The sequence below is a fragment of the Cyprinus carpio genome, chromosome B16 (genome assembly GCF_018340385.1).
Source record: "Cyprinus carpio isolate SPL01 chromosome B16, ASM1834038v1, whole genome shotgun sequence".
In the NCBI taxonomy this organism is placed as follows: Eukaryota; Metazoa; Chordata; class Actinopteri; order Cypriniformes; family Cyprinidae; genus Cyprinus; species Cyprinus carpio.
This window is the reverse complement of record NC_056612.1, coordinates 6,716,865-6,741,321: the sequence shown is the minus strand read 5'-3', so window position 1 is coordinate 6,741,321 and position 24,457 is coordinate 6,716,865. Positions and strand designations below refer to the sequence as shown.

Below are 24,457 nucleotides of genomic sequence, written 5' to 3'. Positions count from 1 at the left end.
TCTCCTATATCTTAATTTATATACAGGTCCTTCTCAAAAAATTAGCATATTGTGAAAAAGTTCATTATTTTCCATAATGTAATGATAAAAATTAAACTTTCATATATTTTAGATTCATTGCACACCAACTGAAATATTTCAGGTCTTTTATTGTTTTAATACTGATGATTTTGGCATACAGCTCATGAAAACCCAAAATTCCTGTCTCAAAAAATTAGCATCTTTCATCCGACCAATAAAAAGAAAAGTGTTTTTAATACAAAAAAAAGTCAACCTTCAAATAATTATGTTCAGTTATGCACTCAATACTTGGTCGGGAATCCTTTTGCAGAAATGACTGCTTCAATGCGGCGTGGCATGGAGGCAATCAGCCTGTGGCACTGCTGAGGTGTTTATGGAGGCCCAGGATGCTTCGATAGCGGCCTTAAGCTCATCCAGAGTGTTGGGTCTTGCGTCTCTCAACTTTCTCTTCACAATATCCCACAGATTCTCTATGGGGTTCAGGTCAGGAGAGTTGGCAGGCCAATTGAGCACAGTAATACCATGGTCAGTAAACCATTTACCAGTGGTTTTGGCACTGTGGGCAGGTGCCAGGTCGTGCTGAAAAACGAAATCTTCATCTCCATAAAGCTTTTCAGCAGATGGAAGCATGAAGTGCTCCAAAATCTCCTGATAGCTAGCTGCATTGACCCGGCCCTTGATAAAACACAGTGGACCAACACCAGCAGCTGACATGGCACCCCAGACCATCACTGACTGTGGGTACTTGACACTGGACTTCAGGCATTTTGGCATTTCCTTCTCCCCAGTCTTCCTCCAGACTCTGGCACCTTGATTTCCGAATGACACGCAAAATTTGCTTTCATCCGAAAAAAGTACTTTGGACCACTGAGCAACAGTCCAGTGCTGCTTCTCTGTAGCCCAGGTCAGGGCGCTTCTGCCGCTGTTTCTGGTTCAAAAGCACACGCCTGTGCACGGTGGCTCTGGATGTTTCTACTCCAGACTCAGTCCACTGCTTCCGCAGGTCCCCCAAGGTCTGGGTTTTTTTTTTATTTTGTTGGATTTTTTTTGTGTGGCGGTTTTTGGGTTTCGAATCATTACAAAGCAACTTTACAGAAAATTAAGTTTCTACAATATTTAGGAGTAGCTTATCAGTGGTGACTGTCAGTTCATGTGCATATAGCAGAAATGTTCAGAAAAATCAATAAAAAGAAGTAAACAAACAGACGATTAACACTATTAACAGCAATTATGCAATCAAAACTTAGAGCAAAATGTGGTAGTTCTGTATGTTGTCTCTGGGTTAGCATCATCTGAGGTCCTCTGAGGGGTTGGCATCATCTCTTCTCAGGTGTTCTGGATCCAGACTGGAGCTTGTGTAAATCCTAGTTACCACGGGATTTATATGCAGTTGTAAAGCAGAGAAACAAATAGAGACATAATTAGCGTAGCTGCTGTTCCAGCCAAGTACAATTAATTCGTTTAACCCAAGCTAAAGAATAATAATGCACATTTGATCAGATATAACTGCAGTCCAAAATTATGAGATGCATTATTTGAATGCTTGGCCAAAGAGGTGTGTTTTTAATCTAGATTTAAACAGAGAGAGTGTGTCTGAGCACGGAATCGGTCCTTCTCCACAATCTTCCTCAGGGTCCGGTCACCTCTTCTCGTTGTGCAGCGTTTTTTGCCACACTTTTTCCTTCCCACAGACTTCCCACTGAGGTGCCTTGATACAGCACTCTGGGAACAGCCTATTCGTTCAGAAATTTCTTTCTGTGTCTTACCCTCTCGCTTGAGGGTGTCAATGATGGCCTTCTGGACAGCAGTCAGGTCGGCAGTCTTACCCATGATTGCGGTTTTGAGTAATGAACCAGGCTGGGAGTTTTTTTAAAAGCCTCAGGAATCTTTTGCAGGTGTTTAGAGTTAATTAGTTGATTCAGATGATTAGGTTTAATAGCTCGTTTAGAGAACCTTTTTCATGATATGCTAATTTTTTGAGATAGGAATTTTGGGTTTTCATGAGCTGTATGCCAAAATCATCAGTATTAAAACAATAAAAGACCTGAAATAATTTAGTTGGTGTGCAATGAATCTAAAATTTATGAAAGTTTAATTTTTATCATTACATTATGGAAAATAATGAACTTTTTCACAATATGCTAATTTTTTGAGAAGGACCTGTATATTTGATCTCACACTCATTTCAGCACTTTAATACATGTGGATATGGATTCTTTGGACATGTGTTCTTCATACATGTTTGAGAAGATTCAAATACAGTAAAATCAGAAGAACTAATTTAAGTTTTTTTTTTTTCTTTTTTTTTACATTAATGTTCACTGCCAATCAAACATTTGGACAACTACTTATACTAATTATTGATTTCTGCACTTTATAGTAATAGTAAAATCTGCAGTATGGAAATTATGCAGTGTCAAAAAATGTTTTTTTGACACTGCACTGCAAAAACATTTTTTTTTTAAATAATAATAATAAAAAAAGATAAATACATTTTTCTTTTTTATCTATTTAAAAATATAATTATTTATTTGTATGCTGGACAATTGTTGGCTGTTTTTCCACCAGTATCTGTTCCAACTCACCCATTAAAATGTTTAAATAAAATTTAATTTTAGTTTTGTAAAGAAATGTGTATGTAGGCACAATTTATATTTGTCTACAAAACTACCTCCAAACATTTAGATGAAATTTAAAAAAATCGCGAAACAAATTCAGTTTGTGTAGACTTTTGGTCATGTGATATGTCATGGGGGTGTTCAGTGCTAGTTTGAGGATATTCCAGTGTATTTCAGTAGTTTTTGTATCTCTGATCAAACAGCTCAAGACCAACTCCCAGAACAAGCAATACGGCTCGACAGACAGAAGACAAAGGCTCTGAAATTCGAGTGAGTTCAAAAAACAAAAACATACAGTCATCCCAAAAATGTATTTGGACCCTTAAGCCTCACTTAAAACAGTATAATTTTCATTCCATTATAACAAAGTATCAAACCAAGTGGCATCTGAATAACAATGATTCTAGCTTTACTCAAAACTAACTTTACTATTCTAAGACAAACTTGCAATTACTTTAACAAAATAGTCCCGTTGTTATAGTAACCAGTGGTGTATTTTATCACATCAACAACTAGAAAGTGGCTAAATACTTATTTAAATCCTATCAAACTAATTTTTGTGAAATGTTTTTGTGTCCTCTCTACATGACTGACTGCGATACTGCAAACTACAAGTGTGTCCAAAAAGCCCAACAAAATGTCTTAGTTGAAAGCTGTAGGCCATTAATTCTTTATGCTTTTTCAACCGTTAATCCTCAGGCTTTCTAGTGGATGTGGTTGCAATTGTCTTTTGTTAAACCACAGCACCATCTACTGGACATATTCAACATTACAATTTGCTACCTCGTTGTTATCCACACACTGACAGGGTCCCTACACAGTGTTCACTGCTCTATATTCTCTGAGCATGAGATATCTGTTGAAGTTCACTTCACCTGACAAAATGCATTCATTTGGAACATCCTGCAGTGTCATCACAGACAAAACTCCAACAGCGCATAGTAGAGAAATTTGAAGTGATGACATATAATTGTGTAAATAAATAGAATATAAATGATCATGTTTTCATTTAATGTAGTTGTGTATATAATACAACCAAGTGCATTTAAAATAAAGTTGTTGTTTTTTTAATTAATATAAATTGTTATATGTAAGGGTGCCAAACTTTTAATATGAAAACAAATGTAATTTGGTTATATAAGATGCATTTGTTTGTTTTAATATTAAACATTGCAACAGGCATTTTTCACATTTATCACTTCGTTTATGAAAATAAATGTAATTTGGTTATATTAGAGTAGAGTTTATTTTCATGTTTAATGCAACAGATTTAGTTTAGTTTAGCACTTTTAAATGAGACCATTCAAATTAATAATTCCAATAAGTGTATAAATGCTCTTGGATGTATTATACTCTATACACAAATAATAGCTTTGACCATAATTAAATGCACCTGAACCATTTAATCAAGGTCTTGAGGATTACTAGGAAGTCCAGTAGACCAGGCAGATGTACTGGAGCATGCTGGAGCTGATTTCTGCATGAAGGTGTCCTTCCGGGGTCAGGATTGGATAAACTTGCTCTGAAATGATTGCTCACAGTGGTACAGGTTTTGCTGAAGTTATGACACCAGTGTTAAATGGGTGAAAGGAGTATTTTGTTTGTATGCTCCGTAGGAATCCTGTGTTATGGTGGAGGAGCAGAGTGACATGAACGCCTGCATTAAATCCATTTTATACACAGACAGTGACCTTACAGTGACTCCCATCATGGATAACCCAAAGGTAAAGAGACCTTCAGGATGCAGACACATTGCCGCATTGCCATGTCTGAGGGACTTATTGTCTAAACTTCATATTCTAGAGTAAACATGACAATGTGCTAACCAACATTGATGTTAGTTTGCTGCTCTGTTTATAGATTTTTAAGACTTCTCCAGTTCGTTTTGACCCCAAAACGCTTTGCGTATCAGCACACTCAGGTAAATTGGAAGAGCTAGTGTTATTTGATCACCTAGAATGAAAATTCTTTTTTTCATGAATCATACAGGTCTAGTTTTTAAGATAAGCTTACTGACTCATTAACCATTGTGACTGGATTATTATCCCAGAAGGAGCATTATCTTTTGGTTTAAAACTTAAATTTAGGTCAGTTTAGGTCTGTTTCTCACACAAAGCTATAAATCCTACTGTATCATGTTTCAAAGTAATATTGATTATGAATTTTATAAATGATCAAAACTTCATTGAAAATCAAGTTGTACACAATCTTCTACATGCATTTTATATTATTGGGTATATAGTAACATATCTTTCTATGCATTTTATCTAAGTAAGTCTGCTATACTGTTGCAAAGTATTTGGGAAAATTGATGTTTATGCTTGCGTTATATATGGTTGGGTTTAACCATAAAACCCTTTGTCTCTCTCTTAGCTGAACGGTTGTCCTGTCTTAACTCAGAGGACTGGTCTCAGTTCCTGCAACAGGTGTGTGCTGTTCTGGAGTCAGACAATGCCACAGCACCACGCACTAAACTCAACGTGCTCTGTTACCTGTGCACTGTCTGTAACCACAGAGAGACGGCCACACGCCTCGTACACTCCACGCTGGTAAGACACATGTGAAACACAAGCTGTTAATGTACAGTCATATGTTCATTATCACAAAACCATGACAGGATGACCATGTATCATGTATGCAGTCAAACCAAAATGTATACAGACACCTTCAGCATTTCTCACAGTTTATTCACTGTAGTTTAGAAAATGGCAATAAAATATGAAAAGAACTCAGAGTTAAACTGTGTCAGAACAAATTCATCTTGATAATCCCATCCTTCTTTTAGACTGTCTCACAAATGAATTAGGTTGAATAGCTGTCAGCTGTTACATTTAAGTACACAATTAGATAATACCAATTTAGGTCAAGCAATAACCAAGCAATGCTTAATTTTGTTCAGTCTGTGGTGTAAAAAGGTCACATTAGCAATTAAAGAAAAAAAACACATAAGCAAAACATGGTCAGGTCAAAGTGTCTGAATATTTTTACTGGTAGTCTACTGTATGAAGATTTGTTGGGTAAAATATGTCACAGTTTACATTATTTTGCTATCCTCACTTACATAAATGAACTATAGTGTCCTGCACCCACTAGTAATAAAAAATAAATAAAAAATCTCTGGTATATATCTGGTGTCTTAATAATTTTTGGTTTGACTGTATCTTGTGTCACACTTTGTGACAATGATCAGCTGACTAATGGTGCTGCTTAGTAAACAAATAATTACTGAACGTATAATAAATACAAAGACTTACAATAACGATTTGAATTGAATTGTATTTATCTTACCAGTAGATTCAGCCTAGCAACAATACAATCACTGGAACAATCCTGTATATATATAGTGTTAACTGCAGTTTTGATTACTTATTTAGACTCTCATCTATTTTAGCTTACATCTTTTGCTATAATGTAAAATTCGAATGTTCTTCTGTGTAATGATGTTTCGCCTCTACATTAATTCCAATTTCCAAACATTAATTCATCTTTGAAACACAAATGACAATATTTTTAATGAAACCTTAGAGATTTCTTCCCCCTTCGTCCCATTAAATCTGTTTATCATATACAGTGATTGTGTTTCTTCAGAAGACTTGGATTAAATGTGATTCATTTGAATCTTTCTGAACTTTTGGTCATTTTGGTGGCATGGACATTCAATGGAAAGACATAAATCTTCATTTGCACCCTCATCATGTGTATATTTTAAATAAGCTTAATGTATAGAAATTTATTTTGTAATAAAAATAGACTAAGAGGACTTTTTTAATCTGCAACCATTCCATGCAGTGCAAATCTCACATTTCTTTTGCAATATTATAGAGCGGTTGAAAGTGTACAATAGGCCATCTAATGAGGGAAGTTGAACAATAGTGTGTCCGCTGAGGAATGGGTGTCTGCTGCTGTCCTCGCCTCTGTCTGAAAATGAGTTTCCTCTTCCTTGGCTTTCGTGAATGGAAACTGTAGTCAGTGGAACTTAATAGATATAGAACGTGTGGAGTTTCAGTGACACCTAAAGGTTCTGTATTTATACTGAAACTTTAAGCCAGTGCTAATTCAGATAAGTAATAAAATATAATTTGAGTACCATTTATTTCAGCTGTCGCTTGTACACCAGTACACTCCGCCTCTGGCCACCAGGTGTCTCACCACTAGTAGCGTTTCCATTTATCTCTGTGGCAATTGTTCAGATTGAGCATTCCAGATATAGTTTTTTTTTTTTTTTTTTTTTTTTTTTCTGGAGCCAGTCACCTGAGCCGTCCAGGGCAAAAAAAAAAAAAGCCAGCCTATTTTTATTTTATTTAATTTTTTTATGGTGTAAATGTAATCCATTCTAAAGCAATAGTCTCATCAGTGCTCTGTGAGGTCTTACTTTAATCAGCAAAGTTGTGATATTTGCCTTAAATTGATTTCTAGGACACAATATTTTCCTAACCTTCCTAACTAAATGTACATCATAAACTCCATCTTTGCACTGCGGAGAAAACACTGAAGTTGCATTGAAAGTGCCATTTAGATGTATTTACACAGACTGTTTAATGAAGATAAAATGTTCCATAAATGCATTTACACAGTAAAATTGCAAATGCATAAATAATGTTATGAGATTAATGTTTTACTTTTTTTTTTAACATATACAGTAAATATGAAATGTTGGAAAAATGCAATTATGCATTTTAAAGGGGTCATATGACATTGTTAAAAAGAACATTCATTTGCGTATTTGGTGTGATGCAATGTGTTTATGCAGTTTAAGGTTCAAAAAACACATTATTTTCCATATAATGTACATTATTGTTTCTCCTCTGTATACTGTTTTTTTTTTTTTTTTTTTTTATGCGTTGCGTTGCGTATTGCGCTGCATGTCTGCATTTGTGATCGGAGAAACAACAAACAACAAGCCTACTCTACACTGCTCAAAACTCGCATATGAATCATCATTGGCAAATTATTTAAATATAAAAACATACTTACAGACTGTGAGTCAGAAGCGCCAGACTGTCCTTGCAAAGTTGGAACTGCCCCACTTTATAGACTCAGCCTATGAGCACAGACCCATTGTAGCCTGTTGTTTCAGGAAACAGTCCTCAGTTGAAATGTTCTGGAACAGTGTTGTAAATACAACTTAACCACTGATTTCTAGTTGTGTCCTCTTTTGGAAGGCCAAACAAAGTAGTTTCACTTTCACGATAAAACACACAGTGTCTCCACAACATGGCACCGGCGGCAACAGCGAGAATAAAAGTTATGCCTTCATTTTTGCGTGAAAATTTGGGCGGCGTTATGCAAATCTGTCCACATCATGACGTAGACACGTGGGGGCGTGTTAGAACGAGCTGTTTTAGGGGGGTGTTGCTGACTTTTAACTTTTATAAAGAATATCTCTTTGGATTTGAGACTTTAGTCTTTGTAACACTCTAAAGAGAAAGGAAAAATTTAAATCGCATCATATGACCCCTTTAATATGAAACCAGACCACTAGTAGGTGGCGGCAAGTCTTAATGAGTGAGTTATTGATTCAACTAATTTGTTCAAATGGCTAATTCATTCAATAAATAAAGCAAGTGACTGTCTTTATGAACGGCTCACTGAATCACTGACTCACCCGATTCGTTCAAAAATGCTGAATCATTCAGTAACGAAACGGTATCAAAGTCCCGCCCAAACTCCCGCAGACCCAATCACAAGATCACAATCATGACACCACATCCCGTTTTTATAGCATCAACTAACTAACTAAAATCAAACTTATTAGAAAAATGAACACTTGAACATAAATCAGCATAAGAACTACCTTTGAAGTGTAATTTGATTATTTAGTTTGTCTCACATCCCATTAGATTATATGGAGAGGGCGGGGTTTGTGACCTATACTGCAGCCATAGAAATGCTTTGGCTTCACTTTCAGGACTTGTGCGGCACGCTTGATCCGTTATCAGTCACCGTTTACACTGAAAGTAATAAAATCAGAATCATTCTCACCAAAGTTTCACTGCTACCCTAGTTATTGTTTGTTATTAATGTTTTAATCAGGTTACTTGTCCTGAAAATTCTCTTTCACTTGCCCCTTCACAAAATCCACTTGTCCCGGACAAGTGGACAAGCATTAATGTCAAAGCCCTGCATTATATAGTCAAAATTTGCTTCACACTTTTACTGGATCAGAACTATAGTGTAGTAATCTCGGCTGGCACTAATGGTGCCGGTCTTGGAGTGTCTGCTCAGAGAAGTGCAGTGCCTGTCTCTCTCCTCTCAGTCCCTTTGGCTCTGGGTGGAAGGAATGATAGGCATGTGTCTCACTGGCCCCTCACAGGATTACAGCCTCTATCTCTGCACTACAGTCACCAAGCAACGGACAGAACATTTTTAGTTTTAAATGACACTGAAAACCAGCATTAAACACTGCTCATTTAAGACTAAAATGTGGTGTGGTTAGACAGTATTGCAAAAAAAATAGTCAAATAAAACAGAATGCCATAGAAGGATAAGGTTGTGCTGATGGACGATATCATCGTCCAATGTGATGGCTGACCGACATCACGATGGAGAGACACCATTGTGATGCCACGCCCCCGCCCCGCTCCACTGCGAGTCTTGCGAGTAGACACCATAGACTGTAAAAAAAAATACACACACTAATCCTAGTCTCTTCTATAGACTATAGTTAACCTAAAATCTTTGCAGGAATTGCTCTGTAAATTAAATTGAGAATATAACTAATGCAAATATGCTATTTTAAATACTGTAGTCTATGCCAGAGACGTGACGTGTGTTAGTCTGTGAAAATACCGTGTCAGGCATTTGATCTTGACATTGTTAGAATCTTTTCTTTTTTACATATCTAACACTGTACATGTAACTTAAAATATTTAATTTTGTACAAGAAAACAGCCCTTATTAATGAATTATTAGTAGCCTATTGTAGTGTCTCGGGAGATCGTGCTCATTGTTAAATAGTTCTGTGTCTATACTGCACTGAAGCGGCAGTTTAAGATATAAACCCAGAATTCAGCGAACGTCAAATAACTTTTTTCTGGTTAATAAATACCTTTAAAGACAATTTTGCTTGGCCATAATGTCAGATCAAATGAAAGAATGAAGGTGATTCTGATAACACAAATTTATTAAAACACAGAAGAAGAACAACAAAGAACAAGAAAACGGGAACAAGACTCAGAACGAAATGCGGGACTTACATACATAGACCATGTTTAAGTTTCAATGTTTCTTGCCAGAAATACCAACGTGTTCACTTTGTCTGGTTTTAACCCTCTGGAGTCTAAGGGTATTTTTGGGGCCTGGAGAAGTTTTGTCATGCCCTGACATTTGTGCTTTTTTCAGTTTCTTATAAATATCTAAATGGCTAAAGTCTAATCTCACTGTAATCAGCACAAACTGGGCTATAATAATATGTGAGCAGCATGTATGTACATGATTGTGTTTTTTGAGAAAAAAAAATGTTATGCGTGGTTAGTGAAAAACTAAAAATGTTAAATCACTTGAATAAGGCAATAAAACACATACAGAAAATTGGTTCCCAGGAATTTTGAGAACTGGAGCTTGTAGCCTAGAATTTTTTTTTTCTAAATGATGTGAAAATCATCTTGTTTACTCACTTACAGAAAACAATATATTGATTTAAATTTTCTAAGACACTTTTTGTTGGTAAAAGTCATATGCGAGTAGGCGTCAACTATCATGAATTCACACCTGAGAAGACAAAGACCTGCATAATGAGCTGCATAATGAGCCATTCAGTCAGCTGTGTCACTGAGAGGGATGAGTTACTAGAAAGAATGTGAGGACAAAATAAATGTATATAATTTTATGTTTGTATTTTATTTAGGTTTTTTTTGATTATATTTAATTATAATTTAATATTCACTTGTGAGTGCAGTTAAACAGTTTATTAGGATCAATCAAAGCTGACTTTCAAACTGATTTTTTTGCATCATTACTCGTCACACAATCCTTCAGAAATCCTTTTAACAATCTTATTTTCTACAAAAAAAAAAAAAACAATTATTGTTGTTATTATTATTATTATTATTATTATTATTATTATTATTAATGTTGAAAAGAGCTGAGAATATTTTTTTTACGTTTTTTTTAGGGGGGATAAATTGAAAGAACAGCAATGATTGTTACATTTGTTACAGTTACATTTATTGTTACATTTATATTATTTACATCAAGCTTTTGAATGGTATAGTAGTGTATATTGTTATTGAAACTTCATAATATTTCACTTGATTATACATTTAGTCAGGAATTATAGTTTTGGAAAAAGTCTAACTAGTAAAATGTTTACACGTAATGTGAAAACTAGTACAAGTATATAAATAAATAAAAAGAGACTTACTCATGTTTATGATCTCTGCTGAATAAAGTGCTTCATTCTTTTTTCTGAGGAAATCCAAATCTCAAATCCTCAACCACATCACATCTTTTTGGGGTGAATTATGTCTTATTCCTCTCATCGCGAAGCAAACAGTAAAATAAAAAAAAACTTGAAGAACAATCTCGCTGCGTTGTCTTCTGTTGTGTGGGCGTATTCAAAAGGCGCGCGCTTTAGTGAAACATTAGAATTTGAATAGCGCGTTCGGCGCGGGGGCGTGGTCGCATTAGAAGATAATGAAGGGAGACGTGAAAAACGGACATCACGTTGTTTTCATATGGATTACTTTATCACAGAATATTTGTTTTCGGCAGCACTTGTTTAGTTTAAAAGTAGACATGTCAGGCTTTCTATAGATATCTCTCTCATGTCTCTTCGTTGAGTATTCACTGAGTTACAGTTCATTTTAATGACGCATTTGTAACTGAAGATCAGCGCAGACAAAGGCTGCAGACAGCACTCCTTGTTTGTTATCTTTATTTTATAAGTGCACAAAGTTTTGTTGTTATTATGTCTGTATACAAAAAAAAGTAGACCCTTTACAGATTCGATTGATGTATTGCACTTATCTGTACGATCAAAACTGAAAGTGTAATTTAAGTTCTTTTCGGGGTTATCAGGAGAAAATACCCCAAAACGCGTATACGCGTTAATCGACTCCAGAGGGTTAATAAGCTCCAGATTGGAGTAACTACACTCCCCACTGTGCTGAAGACCCGCTCTGTTGGAGTACTGGTAGCACATATGCACAGATATTTCTGTGCTAATCTTGCCATGAACGGAAACCTTTTTTCGCTGGTTTTCCACCAAGTCAGTGGGTCCTCTTCCCCATCGATGGCCATTTCCTGCAGGTACATGGTCATTTCTGACTCGAGCTTTTGCTCATCAGTGAGAGTGGCTGCAGCTGCTTTGGCTGCTCTCTTTGTAAGAAGGCTGCCCAAATACTTATATTTCTTAGGCACAGTGGCGACGCCGACATCTGGTTCCTCTCCATCTTCTCCAGCATGTAAGGGACCTGGTGTTGAACTTGGAAGCGACAGAGCAATCTCTCTCATAATCTCTTCCTTTATTTCAGATTTTGTAGAATGAAGTTTGGGAGGTTTCATATGGTCCCCTCGGTACCTTGGGTCAAGCAGTGTTGCTTTACGCATCATCCTTTGGATGGTGTCATCACCATATCTGCCTTCCATTTGCTTCAGGATGACACGCTTCGGGTCGGCTGTCAGTTTGGAATCATCACCTGACTCCTCCAGCACACTTTCTAAATGGGCCAACATGGGCAGCAGTGAGGACACCGTTATGTAATTCTCTCCAGAGAGAATGTCTGTGAAGTCCACTACTGGCTTCAGCGCGTTGTTCACAGATTCCAGAACACTTATGTCTTGCCATGTCAGCTGGGGGAGTGGGCGGCAGCTTTTGTCTTGGGCAAACACACGTTTGATGGCTTGCTCCTGCTCCAGCATTTTCTCCACCATTTGCTGTTTTGAGACCCATCGTGTTGCACAGTCCTTTCAGTAAAGACGCAGTAAATAATGAAATACATATTAAATAATTTAAACAATAATGTAATTTTTTTTGCATTATTTTTTTAAATAGTTTTTACATAATTTGTTTGTTATTAGATAACTGTTTTAAAAATTACCGTGATCAGTGAGTGCTCAGGGAGTGCTCAGGGAGTTTTATTTCCACTTGTGCTTTCTGCAGCTCACGTCGCCTTAGCCAGCTGTGTGAAAACGCAGTGTTGACTGCCCGGCAAACCCCGAAAGCTCAGTCTGTGCTGGCCCTCTGTTGCGCAAGCGAGTTGTTTATGGCCAGGTTCAAGTTGTGCCCAAAGCAACTTAACCATGGCCATTTAAACTGCCGGATGGCTGCAACAATATTCGCCCCATTGTCGGAAGTTATACAGGCAATTTGTTTCTCCTGTAGTTTCCAGTCATTAATTGCCTCGCGCAGTGCTGCTTCCAAATTATCTGCGGCTTTCGGGCATGAAGCAAGTTTGTAAGCATTTGGAGCTGGACCACATGTCCGTTGTCAGGGCCAAATATTCTACATCACCCAGCTCTTTTGTGATGTTACTTCTAACCTCGTTGAAAAGGTTTGGGATAGCCGTCTTTGAGAAATATTTCCGGCCTGGCAGCTCGTACTGTTTATCAAAGGTATGCAGCATGGCCTTGAACGATGGCTTCTCCACTGTGAGGAGAAAAAGCCCCAGTTATCGTCTGCTGACCCTGGCTAGCTTTTTTGCGAGGCCCAGCACGTGCAGGCAAGGTGGCATATTCTGCTGGATGGCGAACACACAAGTGGTCATGAAGATTGGTCATCTGACCATCAAGATATCACACATGAGCAGATCTTGCACACAGCTTCAGTCAGGTCCCTTGGCTGCCCACTCTCATCAGGTCTAAATCCCAAAAATTGCCATATAGGTGAAGTAGTACCCTTTTTAGCAACCAATACCAACGCCATTGTATCAACTGTTTAAGTGGAAGGATGCTACTTTTTTTTTTCCCTCATGTGCAACCTATTGGAAAGCCCGGATGAAGAAGTTTTTAGAAGAAAAAAATATTTATGTAAAAAGTGTATTATGTATTAAAATTAAAAGTGCTTAAAAGTGCAAAACTCTTCTTAAGTGGAAGAAAGCTACTTTTTCCCCTTATGTGCAACCTATTGGAAAGCGCCAATGATTCATTCGTTGAGAAATAAAATAAAATAATAAAGTAAAATAACGAATAATAATTATATAATAACAAAAAATTTAAATATTTTTTCAATTTAATTTAGTTTTGTTTTTTTAATAAGAAGTTTATTATGCTTACCAAAGCTGCCTGTGTTTGATACAAAAATACAGTAAAACAGTGATATTGAGGCTGTTTTCTATTTCAGTGTATTTAAAAATGTAATTTATTCCTGTGATGGCTAAGCTGAATTTTCAGCAGGATTTTTAAATGAATAGAAATTTATTTGAAAAAGAACAACATATACACACTAACCCCAAAATTCTGAATGGTAGTGAATTTAAATGTATTAAGAATAATTTCGATAAACAGAACAGTAAATTTAATACAGTCAATAAATTTATACTGTTTAAGGTTGCTAAACTAAATTGTAAGGTTTTTTTTATATACTGAACCACCAATTAATAAGTAAGATTTAAGAAGGATTTAAGAGTAAGCAAGTATGTAGATATCAAAGAAAGAAAGATTGCATATAAGATGAAACAAAATGTCATTATCTTTAAATGACGTCAGATTTAAACTCTTAATAAAACGAACAGCTGCATGAGAGCCATTGTTCAAATTTGTGTTTCAGAAGGAGCAAAGTGATGCGAGTGATTGGACTGATGGCCTCCCACTGCACAGAGCTCAGAGACGACGTTCCTGTCACAGAGGTGAGACTTGTGAGTGTAAAGATGGACGTTTTAACATTAAAACAAACATTTTTGAAAATACCGAGAAACGCCAGCAGGTGTCACTGTAGCATTTCTGTATTTGCTTATTCTCAGCTTCCACTCAGAGGAGAAAATACTAAACAAAAATAATTTCTCTGCTCTCCAAAGCACTTGAAATCCAGTAAAAGCCAGGTGAAATTAGCCTTTTACATCTCTATCTCAGCCTTTACAAATACAAAGGCAAATATCTCATCCAAAACAGGGTTATAAAAGCTTTCAATAATCATCAAAGCGCTGCACAGATGCATTGTGGTTAATCATAAACAAATTCTTCCACCCCAATCCTTGATTTAACACATTTGTCTTCCATTCCGCTACGTACTTCCCTACCCCTTTGTTCATTTCGCAGTACCACCCAGACTCTGCGTGGACATTGGCACAAAATGGCCGTCTGTCGTAATCTAGCAAGGCCGAGTTTTTGGGGCATTTCACACAATACAGGCTTAAACTTTGCAGCTTCTCTCAACGGGTTCTTCTTTCTCGCTCTTCTGGGCTCAGTGGGTTGGTATTGAAGAAGTGCTCAGGGTAATGGACTCTCTCCCGGTGCTCTACGGGGGTTCTGTGTCTGAGCGGCCGATCCTGTCATGGCGATTTCTTTCAGTGCTTCTCTTTGGCGAGAGAAAAGCAGAGCTGCTTTCTTACAGTTCTTCTGCACTCTAGAGGGCTTTCCTAGATAATGTATTGAGCTAAAGGCTGGAATACACTACATGACAACTTTTAAAATAAAAGTCATCATACACCAGTTTTGTAAATGGATATATGTCTCATAAATGGGTACTCTCTTATTTCATACAAACACAGCTGCTGCCATCTTGTGTCCTGTTATAGTTTTAATTATACTATACATTTCAATAACTTCAGTATTAATAGTACTGCAATGTTGTTGCTGTGTTCATCCTATTGCCAGGACAATTGTTTTGAACACTGTAATGGATTATAAGATAATAAACAGGTGAGATTTGAAAAGAGTTTCATCTCAAATCATTATCTGTTTATTCTTGTTTTTTTCTATTTTTTTTGTTTATGTTTCATTTTTTTAAATGTAATTTCACTGCTTTACTCAGAATTCTCAATCTAATGACCTGTAGGTAAAATAACTTTTTTTTTTTGTTTCAATCAAAATTTTTTTAAATGGCTTTAAATATTCCATGCTGACAACAGATCATTGTATAATTGGCATAATCACATTTTGTGTGCATTAGAGTCAAAGAACCACCCGATGTAAATAAAATAAAATTTCAAAACCCGAGGGTCACCCATGTTGTTGAGAGCCGTCACCAATGGAATCATTCTAGCTTGAGCAGAAATGAATGTATATGCGGATACTGTGTACAGGCCGTGTCTTAAGTGAATGTAAGCAGGTGAGACAAAAATCAGATAAGTCAAAAGACTGGATCTGTGCATTGAGCCTTTAAGTGTATAAGTAAATGCCGGCAAACATTGATTCATTCATGAAGCTAAAAAATCAGTGTGCTGCTTATACATGGATTTTCTGTGAAACTGGTCAACTGCAATGGCAAGTTGTGGCAACAAAGTCATGCAATGTATTCCAGCCTTAATTGTGCATTATTTCTTGAGAAATGTATTATAAAATAAGTCACAATATGGATTTTGAGCTGTAATGAGAGTTGTTTGTGCGAGCTGGAAGGTTTGCAATAAGAGGATCCTCTTGGGTAAGTTTCAGCCATAGGCAGTATCCATCATCTAAAAGAAACTTGGGCTAATTCGTTGTCATGGCAACGATAAAAGCCTCTATAAATAGACATGTCGCACAGGGGCTTGATGCAGGAGGAAGGAAATTACAGAATTACAGGTAGAGCAGAAAAGTCTCCTCTCAGAAAAAGTTTCATTTGCTTTGCATTTTTGCGTTCTTTCTCTTTCTACAACCCCTCCGAAACACTTGGTCCTTCTCCCTCTGACGTTCAGTTAGCTCTCTAATCCTCCCTGAAACCCTCAGTGTCTGTGTTCGCCATGAATACTTGAGCACTAGTCTAATGAAGTGGTAAATTAATCATTGTCCTTGGCACCGGCAATCCCCCGTGCCCCTAGCCTAAATTCACAGTTACTCTCAGAAGAGCCTGACAGTGTTTCCCCTGACCAATCCCATTACACACTGCTAAGAATTACAGCGGAGCCATCTGAAGGAGGTACCACAGGGATGAGCCGGTTTCCTTTTTTTTTCACTACTTGATTTATTTGATGGTAAACCATTTTCTGGAAAGTCATTTTAAAGTTACTTCTGCCATATATATTTCATAGAGAAATGTATTAAAAATCCAGATTCTGTCAGTGCATAAAGGCATTGCCATCTGCAGCGCCTTGTGCCGGAGGGAGTGAATATTTCAGAGTTGAATTTTAAGTGGCACACAAGAGTATCGGTGTGATTGGAAACTAGCGAGAGAGTATCAAGGGCACTCTGTTTCTCCCTCGCTCTGCCCGCTGGACGTCTAAGACACAGTTTGACTGCATTTGTCTGACTGACTCTGGGAATAATATTGATTCTCTGAGCATCAGTTGATCATATCTGCATCTCATAGTAAATCCCCTCTTCTTGTGTCCTTTTGTCTTGCGCTGTCAATATTGTTGTTAGGAATATGAATTTTAAGTAAGTTTTTTTTGTTGTGACACTATTTTCATCTGAGGTCTACAAAGTCAAAAGTTTAGTTAAGTTGGAATATGTCCAGACAAACTCTTGAAGATGAGTTTAAGTGATTTACTTTTTTTTTCCTTTCCTTTCACTTAGTAGTTTGTTGAAAGGAGAAAATATGCTGGCTGATAAAATTCTCCACCCATTCAATAACTCAGACATTATATTTACAATATTCGAGAGATTAGGGCAGTCACGATATTAGATTTTTTACACCACGGTTATTGTGACCAAATGAATTCACAATATCGATATATTGCGATATCTATAGAAACCTTGGGGAATCAGCCAAATAAACTTTTTATTTATTTAGTTTTTCTTTTTACCCAATGAATGTAAGGATACTGATAAACACATGGCACATGCATTTTTTACTTCTCCTCCTTCAGGTCACAGCTGACCTGAGACTCTGGCTTTCTCTGTCTTCTTTGAAGCTCCCTATGAAATAACAAGAGAGAAAATACTGTCAAGTTCAACGGTATGCGCCAATGCAAGCATGCAGTTAACATGCTTCTAATTCAGTATTAATGTCTAGAACGGTCACAGATGAGGCATTAACTGCATGGCACTTCGACCAACTTTACAGAGTTTAATGTAGCAATGTGGTCACTCAGTTTTTGTTGATTTGTTTTAATTGTGTGATATGTTTGAAAATTTGCTTTATGTGTTTTTTTTGTTTGTTTGATATGACTTAATTGCAAATACAAATACAAGGGGTTTTGGGGGCCTGGACAAGTTTTGACATCCCCTGACTTTTGTGCTTTTTCTCAGTTGCTTATAAACATATACAGTACATGACTAAAGTCTAATAACACTGTTATCAGTACAAACTGGGCTACAATAATATGCAAATGTGATTGTGTACATGATTGTGTTTTTGAGAAAACAATGTTTATGCGTGGTTAGTAAGAAAAACTACAATTTTGAAGTCCCTGAAATAAGGTCATAAAACACCTAAAGAACATTTGTTCACAAGACTGTCAAACCTGGAGCTTGTAGCCTAGAATTTTTGCTTCAAAATGATGTGAAAATCATCTTGTTTACTTGCTCACAGAAAACAATAGATTGATTTTAAGTTTTCTAAGACACTTTTTTCACAATTTATGTTTGTAGTTTATTTAGAATATATTTAATTATTACACAAAATAACCTGAGATTCACTTGCGAGTGCAGTAAAACAGTTCATTAGGAACAATCAAAGCTGAATTTTTAGCATCATTACTCCAGTCACATGATCCTTCAGAGATCATTCTAATATTATGATTTGGTACTCAAAAAAAAAAACATTTATTATTATTATTATTATTATTATTATATGTATATATGTGTATATATATATATATTTATATATATATATATATATATGTATGTGTGTGTGTATATATATGTATATATATATATATATATATATATATATATATATATATATATATATATATATATATATAATACTTTTTTTTATATATATATGAAAGAACAGCATAGTTTGTAACATGATTTTTGTATTTATTATCACTTGTGTGGTAAATAAGTTTTAATTTCTATATATACTGACTCCAAGCTTTTGAATGGTATAGTGTATATTGTTGCACTTGGAGTAAGACTGGAGTAATGATGCTGAAAATTTAGCTTTGATCACAGGAATAAATTAAATTTTAAAATATATTCAAATAGAAAGCAGTTATTTAAAATAGTAAAAATATTTCGCAATATTACTGCTTTAGCAAATGCAACTTTCTGTATTTTATATCAAATAAATGCAGGCTTGGTCAGCAGAAGAGAAATCTTTACAAAAACATTAAAAATCTTACTGTTCAAAAAGTTTTGACTGGTATTGTGTCATGTTGAAATATATAAATTAATATAACATACCTGGCACATACCTCATATTACTTTTATATCGTATTGCTGTCTATGTTATATGTTAGAACATTAAAAAAAAAAAAAAAAAAATATCCTGGCATTGTAAAACATTGAGATGATGTAAATGAAACTTCATAATGTATATGATTATACATTTAGTCAGGAATTATATTTTGGATAACGTCTACCTAGTAAAATATGTACAAGTTTTATGAAAGTTAATACAAGTAAATTAATAATAAAAAAGGCTTACTCATGTTTATGATCTCTGCTGGGTCAAGCCGCTTCGTTCTTCTTTCTGAGGTAATCCAAATCTTATTCCCCCCAGTGGTCTTAATGAGGTGAATTATGTCTTATTCCTCTCAGCGTGAAGCGAACAGTAACATTTAAAAAACTTGAAGAACAGTCTGGCTGCTTTGTTTGCTCTGATGAGGGCGGTTACCCACCACAAGCTTCACGTAGACGATTGTAATATCAATAGCCAGTCGGCGCGTGGGCGTGGTCACATAAGATATAATAAAGGGAGACGTGAAAGACTGGACATTGTGTTGTTTTCATATGGATTACTTTATCAAAGAATATTTGTTTTCGATAAGACCTGCTCAGTTTAAAAGTAAACATGTTAAGCTTTCTATAAATCTGTCTCTCATGTCTCTGTGTTGAGTATTTGAGTTACAGTTCATTTTAATGATGCATTTCTAAATGAAGATCACGCAGAACCAAGGCGGCAGACAACGCACTCAGTTTGTTTTCTTTATTTTATAAATGCACAAAGTTTTGTTGTTATCATGTGTGTATACAAATAAAAGTAGACCCTTTTACAGATTCGATTGATGTATTGCTCTTATCTGTACGATCAAAACTGAAAGTGTAATTTAAGTTCTTTTCGGTCTTATCAGGAGAATATGCCACAAAAGGTATCCGCGTTAGTCGACTCCAGAGGGTTAAGGCACAATAATACCACCTGGGAGGTCAACCAGGTACTGGTGTTAGAGTAAGCTATTTGCGTGTCGTGTTATCATAAGTGTCCTGTTCATTTTAAATATTGTGGTTATCGCCAATACCGGTATATCGTCACACCCTGAATTAACACGATGTCTATATTTCATGATTTGAATATCACGGTTATGGTCAATACCGGTATAACGTCACACCTTAAATTAACACGATGTCGATCTTTCATGATTTGAATATCACGGTTATGGTCAATACCGGTATATCGTCGCACCCTTGCGAGAGATTTCAGCAATTAATTGAAATGAGGTAGGAATTGCGTGAATACACATTTGTGCACTTCAGTGGATATTGATTCAGATTAACGTTGATAGTTTCTTCATATGGGCACTTTTAACTGATGTTGACCTACTCACTAGATAAACAGGACACTAGACAAAGATATGTGTATATTTTTAATAGATTATTTGATTAGTAGTCTGCAAAACACATTTCAAACATGTAAACCTAAGCCTTTAGGTCTGAAGTCATTTAAGATAAAAATAAATACGTATTCACTCAGGTGTATCCAGAATTGACTCTTAACATACATTAAATTAAATGCTCTCAATGTAATCGAGCTAAAAAAGCTGCTTTTGTTTTGTTTTTTTGTTTGTTTTTTGCACAGTCAAGCTACAGTCTTAATCTGTCTGTCCGAGTATACATTACACAGTGTGTAACTGAATAATTGAAACATATTGTTAGAATAATTTGCTTGTAATGTGAATGTTGTGCATTGCCTTTGTTTTTTTGGGTTCAGATTAACATTGAAATAGAGTCTACAAAGAATGTTGTACTGCTTTGCTGTGGTAATGTGTATATGATGCATATAAACATAGGACATACACTATCATTCAAAAGTTTGATAGATAGATAGACAGACAGATAGATCTTTTAAAATATACTATATAATGTTTTGCAAAAAGAAAATCTTATTTCTAAATATCACAGACTGAGTTTAATTTACTCCTGAAAATATAAAACATCCTAATGAGATGTATTAATTAATATGCATGGCACGACAAAGTGACATTAATGACATCAAACAAAGGCGTTTTACCATAAAGTTGATCAGAGCTAATGGACTGCAGATATATACACAGAGACAGCTGTTCCTTAAACATAAAACCCTATTAAAGTGCAAATCATGACTAGAACAAGGAGAATAAACATAAAACTAAGAGGGAGTTTTGGATTAGCTTTGTTTGTATTAAGGATAGTATTGCTTTCCGGTGGCACAGTGCAGCATTAATTATGTGTAATACTCATCTTTGATAATGAGCCAGCTAGACCTCAGGTTGGTTTCAGCTCAGTCTCTTCATTCTTGAGTTCTTGGATGCTTAGCTTAAAAACCTACACCTGATTTCAGGCCAGAACATTGCTCCACAGTCTTCTCCAGCATGCCACCTCTGTACCGCCTAAACCTTCTTATACCCAGCTTGACACACATGCTGTGTGTGTGTGAGTGTTGACAATAATGATGTTTTCTAAAGCAGGCTAGCATGTGTATGTGGGTTTATGTGTGTGTGGATAATAGCAGTATGCTACAGAAGGGAATTTGTGTGTTTGTTGATGATAATGATACGTTGTAGAGCAAGAATTACTTTGCGTGGCTGAATAAGACAGCTTAGCCTTGTTTGTTTCTTCCTGTGTAACAGAAATCATCACTACAAGTCTCTCGCTGCCAAGACTCATTAAACACAGCCGCCAACATCTGTTCATTGCAAAGTCATCACTTATGAGACTTTAACCGTCACAGGGCCAAATATGCTACATAGGGCATTTGCATAGCACCCTACTAAGAAAACAACTGCAGAGAGAAGCATATATATTTACTCATCTGAGCGCTCAGAGAGACAGACGATAATAAAATGTTAATGCTTAAGGACAGAGATCTGTGGATGAGACCTGTTTAAAAAAAAAAAATGCAGGGAAACTGACCAAACATATTGATGAGTCACCTTGAACTCATGACATCTAATCAAATGCTCTATAGTAAGAAATTTCTCACTTGTATATTAAAAACAAATCTTTTCCAGTGTCTTGTTGGAAATATAGACACAGGAACAAAACTCATCTTGATGTCATATTAAAAACACAGTTTTTCTTTAATCATTGGAATATAAATTGATATGTTTTAAATTGTTTTTGTCTGTACATTGAAAGTCCACACAACCAAACTGATCAACCTTTCGAGAATTCATAAACCTTTGTAATTATCCATTTGAATCAAGTGGTTTCATTAAAGGGGTCATATGATGCTGCTAAAAAGAACATTATTTTGTGTATTTGGTGTAATGAAATGTTTATGCGGTTTAAGGTTAAAAAAACATTATTTTCCACATACTGTACATTATTGTTTTTCCTGTATGCCCTGTCTTTCTGAAACGCGTAAATTTTTACAAAGCTCATCGGTCAGAAAAGCGAGGTATGCTGTGATTGGCCAGTTATCCTGTGCATTGTAATTGGCTGAATACCTCAAGTGTGTGACGGAAATGTTACGCCCCTCACCATACTGTGATGTCCCTGTGCAACAAGACAAAACTAATAAAACCCATTATAAACGAGGCATTTGTTGCATCCAGTGGGTACATAATTACAGATTATAATGACTTATACTGTCTTTTTACGCGTTGCGTTGCATATCACGCCGCGTAAACATAAAACCATTTCTGTATTTGTGATCGGAGAAATGACAAACAACAAGCGCTACTCTACACTGCTCAAAACTCACGTTTGAATCATCTGTGGCAAATTCTTTAAATATGTAAACGTACTTACAGACTGTGATCAGGAAACAGTGTGCGCTGCACACATCTAAATATTTGGGTTGAACTGTTCTAGAAACAGTGTTGTAAATATAACTTAACCACTGATTTCTAGTTGTGTCCACTTTTGGAAGGCCAAACAAAGCATTTTCGATTTTGCAACGAAACACACAGCGTCTTCACAAAATGGCGGCGGCGGCAACAATAAAGTTACACCACTTTTCTTTGCATGAACATTTGGGCGGCGTTATGCAAATCTTCCCACATCGTGACCATTTCCATCCAATGAGTCAAAGAGAACAAAATCGTCACTTCCTGGTAAACTGGCACTAAATATCACTAACAAAACTAGGAGCAGATAATAAAAACACAATAAATGCAGTCATTGGTTTTTTGCTGTTTGGGAACGCAAGTTTATCCTACACAAATATGCGCATAAGTTTTTTTTTACGCACACTTTTAGAATTCATGTGCATCCTGGCCGTTTCCATCCAGTGTATTTTTATTCAATATTCCAAAATGCATAAAAATAGGTGGATGGAAAGATAGCTACAGTTGCTTTGTGTGACTTAGAGATTATATTCACATGGAAATGTTGATCAATGCACATACATAGAGCTCATCTAATATGATACACAATAGCTCAAGTATGCTTGCTTGTGAAGGTGAATTTTGGGTGAACTGTACATTTAGTTAATTTAGAATGTTTATAAATGAAACTATTTATTAGCTACAGATGTCAAATTTGTGTGTTGTTTTTTTCCTTAGGCAGTGGCCATGTTCACAGAACTGATCCGAGAGAACTTCAGGAGCAGTAAATTGAAACAATGCTTGATTCCGCCCCTGGGGGAGCTGCTCTACCACATTGCTACTCAGGTATGAAATGAAATGGAAAAACATTGAAATATATTATATGAATAATAAAATTATTTATATTATATAGTTATTTTTGGGACTGTATAATGTGTGATGGTGTGAATTATAAATATTGTGTGATGTAATGGCACCTTTTTTTAAAATTGGATAAGCCTTGGAATTGCTAACATACTGTATGTGGAATGATATTCTGGACAATATTCGAAAGGAATTGCAAAATGTATTTGTAGTTGCTGTTTTCAATTTGTAGACGCATACATTGAGACATAACCAAACGCAATTGCAAATCACACATTGTTTTTTTTTTTTTTTTTTTTTTTTTTTTTTTGTGTATGTAATATGTCTGCCAGATTGCAAATGGAAACGGCAAGTCCATTTGCAATTGCATTTCCAATGTATTACGAGTTCTTGCAAAATGACCCTGTCAAAATCACCTATTTGTTATTGCACTTTCTCCGCATCCTGCTCCAACCTTCACAAAATTCAAATGGAATTGCAATCCCCTTTGGGTGGGGTTTATTGATATAAGTAGTCGGAAAATATTCCACGCCCACTACTGGTGGAAAATGAAGCACTGTTATTCATTCCTATGAGGAAAATGGGGGAATTTGACTATTTTTGCTATAAAAAAGAAAAAAAAAAAAGAAAAAAGAAAACTGCTGTGACATGCAGTAGGTCAAATACTGGATGTAAAGTTAATAGTTTAATAATTATTAAATATTTATTAATTATTCAATTATTATTGATTGTGTTTGTTTTTATTAGCTTGTTTTGTTTTGAAGCTTTATGCTATATGCCCTGTGTACACTGCATTAGTTGTCTCTG

The 24,457-nt window shown here is 35.8% G+C and overlaps 1 pseudogene; it reads left to right on the top strand.

Annotated features, from left to right (window-relative positions):
* LOC109075091 overlaps positions 1-24,457 on the top strand; it is a 228,828-nt pseudogene that overhangs the window by 3,705 nt on the left and 200,666 nt on the right.